The sequence below is a fragment of the Myotis brandtii genome, unplaced genomic scaffold (genome assembly GCF_000412655.1).
Source record: "Myotis brandtii unplaced genomic scaffold, ASM41265v1 scaffold154, whole genome shotgun sequence".
NCBI classification, from domain to species: domain Eukaryota; kingdom Metazoa; phylum Chordata; class Mammalia; order Chiroptera; family Vespertilionidae; genus Myotis; species Myotis brandtii.
Window position 1 is genome coordinate 8,456,958 of NW_005355584.1, and position 6,457 is coordinate 8,463,414.

The window sequence follows — 6,457 nt, forward strand, 5'->3', positions numbered from 1 at the left end:
CTCCTGCACTGCTGAGTGGGCTCGTGTGCGTTTAAATTCTATAGCTGTGCAAGGTGGGGAGCAAACAGCTGTAATTATTTTGCAGGTGCCTTTAGAAATAAACCCTTGCTATTAAGCCTAAAGGCTGCTGCCTGATGTGGTCATTAAGTAACATTGATGTTTTTGTACTCGTGCTAAAACCCACATGACTTTGTTCCTTGAATAATTGCAACGTCCTGTGACCATGAGGCTTTTTACCTTTTCCTCGGCCACAGAGTATTCTCTCGTTCAGCTGGTCCGTCCGCACATGTTGAGGATGGCTTCTTACCGCTTTTTGAAAAATCAGTTTACTTGTCCATTTTTCAGGGTCTGTTATTAAAGAAAATAGCATCGTTTGCGTTTCCACCCCCCGCACTCGTAGAAAGTGAGGGTGTGTGCGCAGAGCCCACGCCCAGCGCGCTGTGGCCCCGCAGCCGGGCCTGCGTGCACAGGATGGCCCGTGTTGTCCTGGGTGTGTGTTTCGTGGAAGCCCAGCTATGCAAACAATCTTTTAATACTGTAGCCTTTGTTCTAAAAACACAGGAGTGAAGAGGGAAATTGTACTCCGAAAACTAATGGCAAGAGCAGCCATGTCGTTATCTCAGTGAAAGGGAAACTTTTTTGAAGGTTTCTGTTCTCTCTAAATGTAAAACGCCATTTACATAGACAGATCATGGAAAGCTCTCGCACATCGGTGTTGATACCAAACAGTTGGAATGAACTGTCCTTGAGGCAAATACTAGCCATGCTTTTGAAGGTGTGAAAAGTAAGATTTTCTTGTAAAATTGCCATATCGTGAGTGCGTGCACGGAGCAGGGGTGTGGCTGTCAGCAGCTCGTGGAGCGGGTTCCAGGAGAGGGGTGTTCCCGATCGCGTGGCTGCGGGGCTTTGTGATCTGTATCGCACGTGGGTCATGAACCCTGTCCGCTCTGGAATAAGGTACAATAGCGCTTAAAAAGAAAACATTTAGTCTTTTTTTTTTTTTTTGGAAAATGTAATGATTATGTTCTAATTAAACTTCAAGCATGATTGACCAGATATTGAATGTTTTAAAGAAAACCTAGGCATTATAAAGAAAATTTTCTTTGTAAAGCAGTTCAGAAAATAGCTCTACAGTCCCTGCTCCAAGTTCACAAGTGCTGAGGGTTACACACGACCCATGTCAGAGGGGAAGGAGCCTGTGTGTGACATGCACACCCTCTTCCAGGTGGGGGACCGAGGCCTCCAAGGACACATTACTGGGATCCCAGGGTGATGCTGGGCTGTCCATGTGCCATCCAGGGTCACCCACCTGCACAGCCATTCAGTGCTGCAGTCTCACTCCCACAGAGCTCAGAGCTGCCCTCTGCCCCAATAACCACGACCCCACCCTCTACATCTGCCCCAGGTCCTCCATCACCACGCTCTAGGTCTGCCCCAGGTCCTCCATCACCATGCTCTAGGTCTGCCCCAGGTCCTCCATCACCACGCTCTAGGTCTACCCCAGGTCCTCCATCAACACACTCTACGTCTGCCCCAGGTCCTCCATCACCACGCTCTATGTCTGCCCCGGGTCCTCCATCACCATGACCTACATCTGCCCCAGGTCCTCCAGCACCACGCTCTAGGTCTGCCCCAAGTCCTCCATCACCACTCTCTACATCTGCCCCAGGTCCTCCATCACCACGCTCTATGTCTGCCCCGGGTCCTCCATCACCATGACCTACATCTGCCCCAGGTCCTCCAGCACCACGCTCTAGGTCTGCCCCAAGTCCTCCATCACCACTCTCTACATCTGCCCCAGGTCCTCCATCACCACGCTCTATGTCTGCCCCGGGTCCTCCATCACCATGACCTACATCTGCCCCAGGTCCTCCAGCACCACGCTCTAGGTCTGCCCCAAGTCCTCCATCACCACTCTCTACATCTGCCCCAGGTCCTCCATCACCACGCTCTATGTCTGCCCCGGGTCCTCCATCACCATGACCTACATCTGCCCCAGGTCCTCCAGCACCACGCTCTAGGTCTGCCCCAAGTCCTCCATCACCACTCTCTACATCTGCCCCAGGTCCTCCATCACCACGCTCTATGTCTGCCCCGGGTCCTCCATCACCATGACCTACATCTGCCCCAGGTCCTCCAGCACCACGCTCTAGGTCTGCCCCAAGTCCTCCATCACCACTCTCTACATCTGCCCCAGGTCCTCCATCACCACGCTCTATGTCTGCCCCGGGTCCTCCATCACCATGACCTACATCTGCCCCAGGTCCTCCAGCACCACGCTCTAGGTCTGCCCCAAGTCCTCCATCACCACTCTCTACATCTGCCCCAGGTCCTCCATCACCACGCTCTATGTCTGCCCCGGGTCCTCCATCACCATGACCTACATGTCTGCCCCGGGTCTTCCATCACCATGCTCTAGGTCTACCCCAGGTGCTCCAGCACCTTCATCACCATGCTTTCAATGACATCTCACCTGGACCCCTCTCCCTCTGGCTGGTGCCCCAGCTTCACCTACAGAGCCCTGGTCCATCCCATTAGCAGGGTCCGTGAGGCTCCCTAAGGCCTGGGCTTCCCAAGCCTTTCTGGTGGTGGGAGCCCCATTTTCCTCAGGCCCTCATCTCCTTTCACCACTTGTCTCTGAAATTTACTCCTTATCTACGAAACTGCAGGTGCCCATGCTGCCCTGGGAGCGCCCCAGCCTTCCCTGCCTTCCTGGGCTGGGTCCACCAAGCCCTGTGGGGTTGTGACCGCTCAACACCTCCCTAGCCTGTGAGCTCCCCGAGAGCAGGGACCTCCACCTGCATCTGACTCCGTGCCTGACTGTGGGGCTCTTTGTGTGGTGTTTAAGATAAATAAATGAACAAATGATACACTAGAGCTCAAGCAGCAGTTTTGTTCTGGTGTTTTCCTCGCCGTGCATTGCCGCCTCCTTAGCTTTGGAATTGAGTGTACTCACCCCACTAAGCAGGTGGGAGTGGGCACGGGACCAGGTGCCTGCCCTTGCGCCTTCCCCCCCCCCCCCCCAGAGGTCACTTAGAGCGTCTCCACCCAGCACCCCCGTCACTGAGACTGGATTGCCACCCTGAGTTCCGAAGACACACTGCCCCGTTGGGCTCGGGGGGAGAGGGGGGAAATAGGGCGTGGCATTCATCAGGAGAGGTTCGCCTGCTGCTAAGGTACTTTGGTTTGTGTCCCCCTCTCTCAGACCTCAGTGGTGAGGCTGTAACGTCCTCCTCCAGCTTTGGGGGCCTTGTCCACCTGACCACGGCAGAAACGGCCTCAGGTTGCTGTTTGCTAATGGAGATAGGCAGATTCCCTTCAAGCTCATGAAATGTGCTGTTGAAACATACAAGACGATGGACATAAACCCATTTAAATCCCACCCCTGAAATTCATTTTCCTGGGCAAATGTGTAAGGTCAAACCTCATCTTAGGTTTTCCTTTGAAATTGGGTGGAAGTAAGGGGATGGTGGGGCTTTCCTGCTGTTGGCTCTGGGACAGGGGCCTGGGGAAGGCACTGCTCTCACAGAGCCCCCAGGGCAGGCCGCGCCTCCTCCATGCAGGCCACCAGGCCTTTCCCATGTTGGACGTGAAGGGTGACAGTGTTGGTGGCCGGGCAGAGGCAGAGGCCTGGGAAGGACCCACACCTGTTCACCCTCTTGTTGCCTTCCCCACCTCGTGTCTCAGCTCTGATGTTACCTTCGATGACAGCAGATAACCCTCCAGCCATCAGCTCCCAGGGGTGACGCCCACTCCCACCCCTACCCTGTCACAGCCGAGTGCAGAGGCCACGGTCGGGTGGGTCGTCTGGCTGCTGGTCTGCTTGGGCTCAGGGTGGTCGGCTCTCTGACCCTCTCTGGGGCCTGAGTGTTTAGCGGGGAAAAGCTTCCAGGTAAAGGCAGGGCCGTGAACAGAGGCACAGCTCCTAGGAGAGCCCTGCACTCACCCCGGCCGCCCTGGGGGCAGCACGCAGGGCAGAGCAGAACACTTGGTGGGATTCTAGAAAAGCTGCGCGCACTCACACACAGCGGGAGCTTCCTCAAGGTGCTTGCTTGTCGCTGCTTTTATTGAACGGCACCAACGCCGCCTCTGAAAGGAAGCTGCTCCTTCCACCCAGTCGTGCCCTGTGGCTGAGGCCCTGGCACCGCCACAGGACAGAGATGCTGCCCAGAGGCCCCTCGGTTCTGAGAGTTGTTCCACAACGTCAGATGCGGGTCCCAGGGCCTACCTGGGGGTGGAGGTCCACACCGCTGTTTGCCCGGTTGGGACCAGCAGGACAGGGGCGGGAGCTCACAGGATAAAAAGAATTCCAAGTTGGGACCTCAGAATTTCATAAAATGAGAAAAATAAATCATGATACATTTTGGGGGTCTTGGGGAGTTGGTGATAGGTCGGGGCCCTGCGGGTGAGGGGCCTGGAGCTTCCCTTTGTCGGGTCCCGGTGGCCAGGACTCCCCGGCTGGGGACCCGATTGTCCTTCACAGACACAGTCCCGGTCGGAGGCCACGTGGTGATGACGATGCAGCTGTTTGTCCAGGGCCCTGCGGGTGAGGGGCCTGGAGCTTCCCTTTGTTGGGTCCCGGTGGCCAGGACTCCCCGGCTGGGACCCACTTGTCCTTCACAGACACAGTCCTGGACGGAGGCCACGTGGTGATGACGATGCAGCTGTTTGTCCCCAACAGGACCTCTCGGGACTGAACCCCTGGGAGCGACCGCCGACCAGGGACAGAGGTGCCCAGGATGGCCCTGCCTGGGGGAGGGGGTTTGGAGCTGGAGAAGGACCTCCACCGAGAGGGGGGCCCTCAGCCGTCCTCTCGTCGCTAGAGGGACCCCAGTTAAGTCGGTCATCCTGCTCCGAGGATGCCCTGATTGAAAACACATCTCCACCTCCAGAGGGAGAGAGGGGAGTAGATTTCTTGTTTGCATTACTCAGTTCAGACGTCGGAGTAGAGTGAGAAGAGGGGAGTGGCCGAGGGAACCGAGCCAGGTGCCACACGGATTGCCCCACAGCGGCCAGAGCAGGGCCTGAGTGGCAGACAGGTCTCTGCAGATCCCAGAGTTGTGGCTGACCATGTGAGGGCCCACCTCCAGCCCCCTTGGTCTGATGCCCGCCGGCCCGCCCCAGCTCTCAGGGCAGCTGGAGCGTGTAGATGGACCTGGACACGCAGCCTTCCCTCCGCCCAGCAGCCCCAACCGCACAGTGAGCTCCAAGTCCACCAAACTTTTTGGCTCATTTCCCCCCAAGTTCATTGCATTAAAGTTTAACCCCAAAGTACTTAGCGTTGTGTACGTGGTATACATCCTAACAGTGACTTCAGGTGGCCACTGGCTTCTGTGAGGTGTGCTGGCTGGACCTGAGCCCTGGGCCTCTCGTCTCCTGCCCAGAGCTCCTGCCCCTCACCCCGGGGCCCTGCCTGGGCCTCAACTCATAAATGCCCCTCATTTTATAACAAAGAAATGAGCCCCTGGGAGCTTGAGCCGTTGGCCCCAGGCACACAAGGGACACACACCCCTCCTCACTTAAGCAGCTGGCCCTCTGTGGGGCGTGCATGTCTGACCCCACGGCCAGTCCTCTCCAGGCCTGCAGGGCCCTGCATTAACCTTCAGAAAGGCTGCCCATGCCCCCTCTGCTGGGGACTGTTCTCATCTCTGTCTGACAGGAGCAGGAGGTGCAAGGCGGGGCTCAGCCAGGGTCCACGCTGGCTCCCAGGCCGGTGCCTCATCGCAGAACACCTGCGGGCTTTCAGATAAAGCAGATCGTGCCGACATTTCTGACCCACGCTGTGCATCCTGGGAACTTGCTTCTAAAGGCAGATGAAGCTGAGGGGGGACAGGTGGGTGGCCGGAGGGGATGGCAAGGAGAAGACGCCGTCCCAGTAGCCGCTCCCTGCAGGGCCCCGAGACCCAGGACACTCAGCAGGCAGGCCGCTGTGGTCTGCAGCATAGCTGGTCCCATAGCATTCTGGAACCTTCCTCCCATGGGAGTGAGTTGGTATTGGGAGCCGGGCCAGCCCCTAGCTTTGTGCACCGGCTTTGACGTCACATCTCATTAAAGGCTCATAGAACCAAGTGACTGTTCTTATTAAATTCCTGTTTTTACTGGCTCTCATGCTATTCCAGCCAGAAAAGGAGGGACCAGTGTCCTAATCTCTCTCCACATTTTAAACCTGATGGAATAGAGGTGCCCAGGTGATGCCCTGGGAGGGGTGTATCCCCTGTGGCTGAGGGCCTGGCACCGCCACAGGACAGACATGCTGCCAGGAGGCCCATGGTTCTGAGAGTTGTTCCACAACGTCAGATGCGGGTCCACAGGGCCTGACCTGGGGGTGAATGTCCACACCCGCTGTTTCCCCAGCTGGGACCAGCAGGACAGGGGCGGGAGCTCACAGGATAAAAAGGAGTGAGGACAAGGCCAGGTCTGGGGGTGACTGTATTGCTCAGCATGTGATGGGGATCTG

At 56.9% G+C, this 6,457-nt stretch overlaps 1 long non-coding RNA gene across 1 annotated transcript; it reads right to left on the bottom strand.

Moving 5' to 3' along the window:
• Positions 1-1,435: 1,435 nt before the first annotated feature.
• Positions 1,436-2,257, bottom strand: LOC106725294. Its single transcript, XR_001361157.1, has 5 exons — positions 2,117-2,257; positions 1,985-2,083; positions 1,721-1,951; positions 1,589-1,687; positions 1,436-1,555 (listed from the first exon to the last, which is right to left on the bottom strand). It is a non-coding gene; the product is annotated as an uncharacterized LOC106725294 (long non-coding RNA).
• Between the last annotated feature and the right edge of the window lie 4,200 nt (positions 2,258-6,457).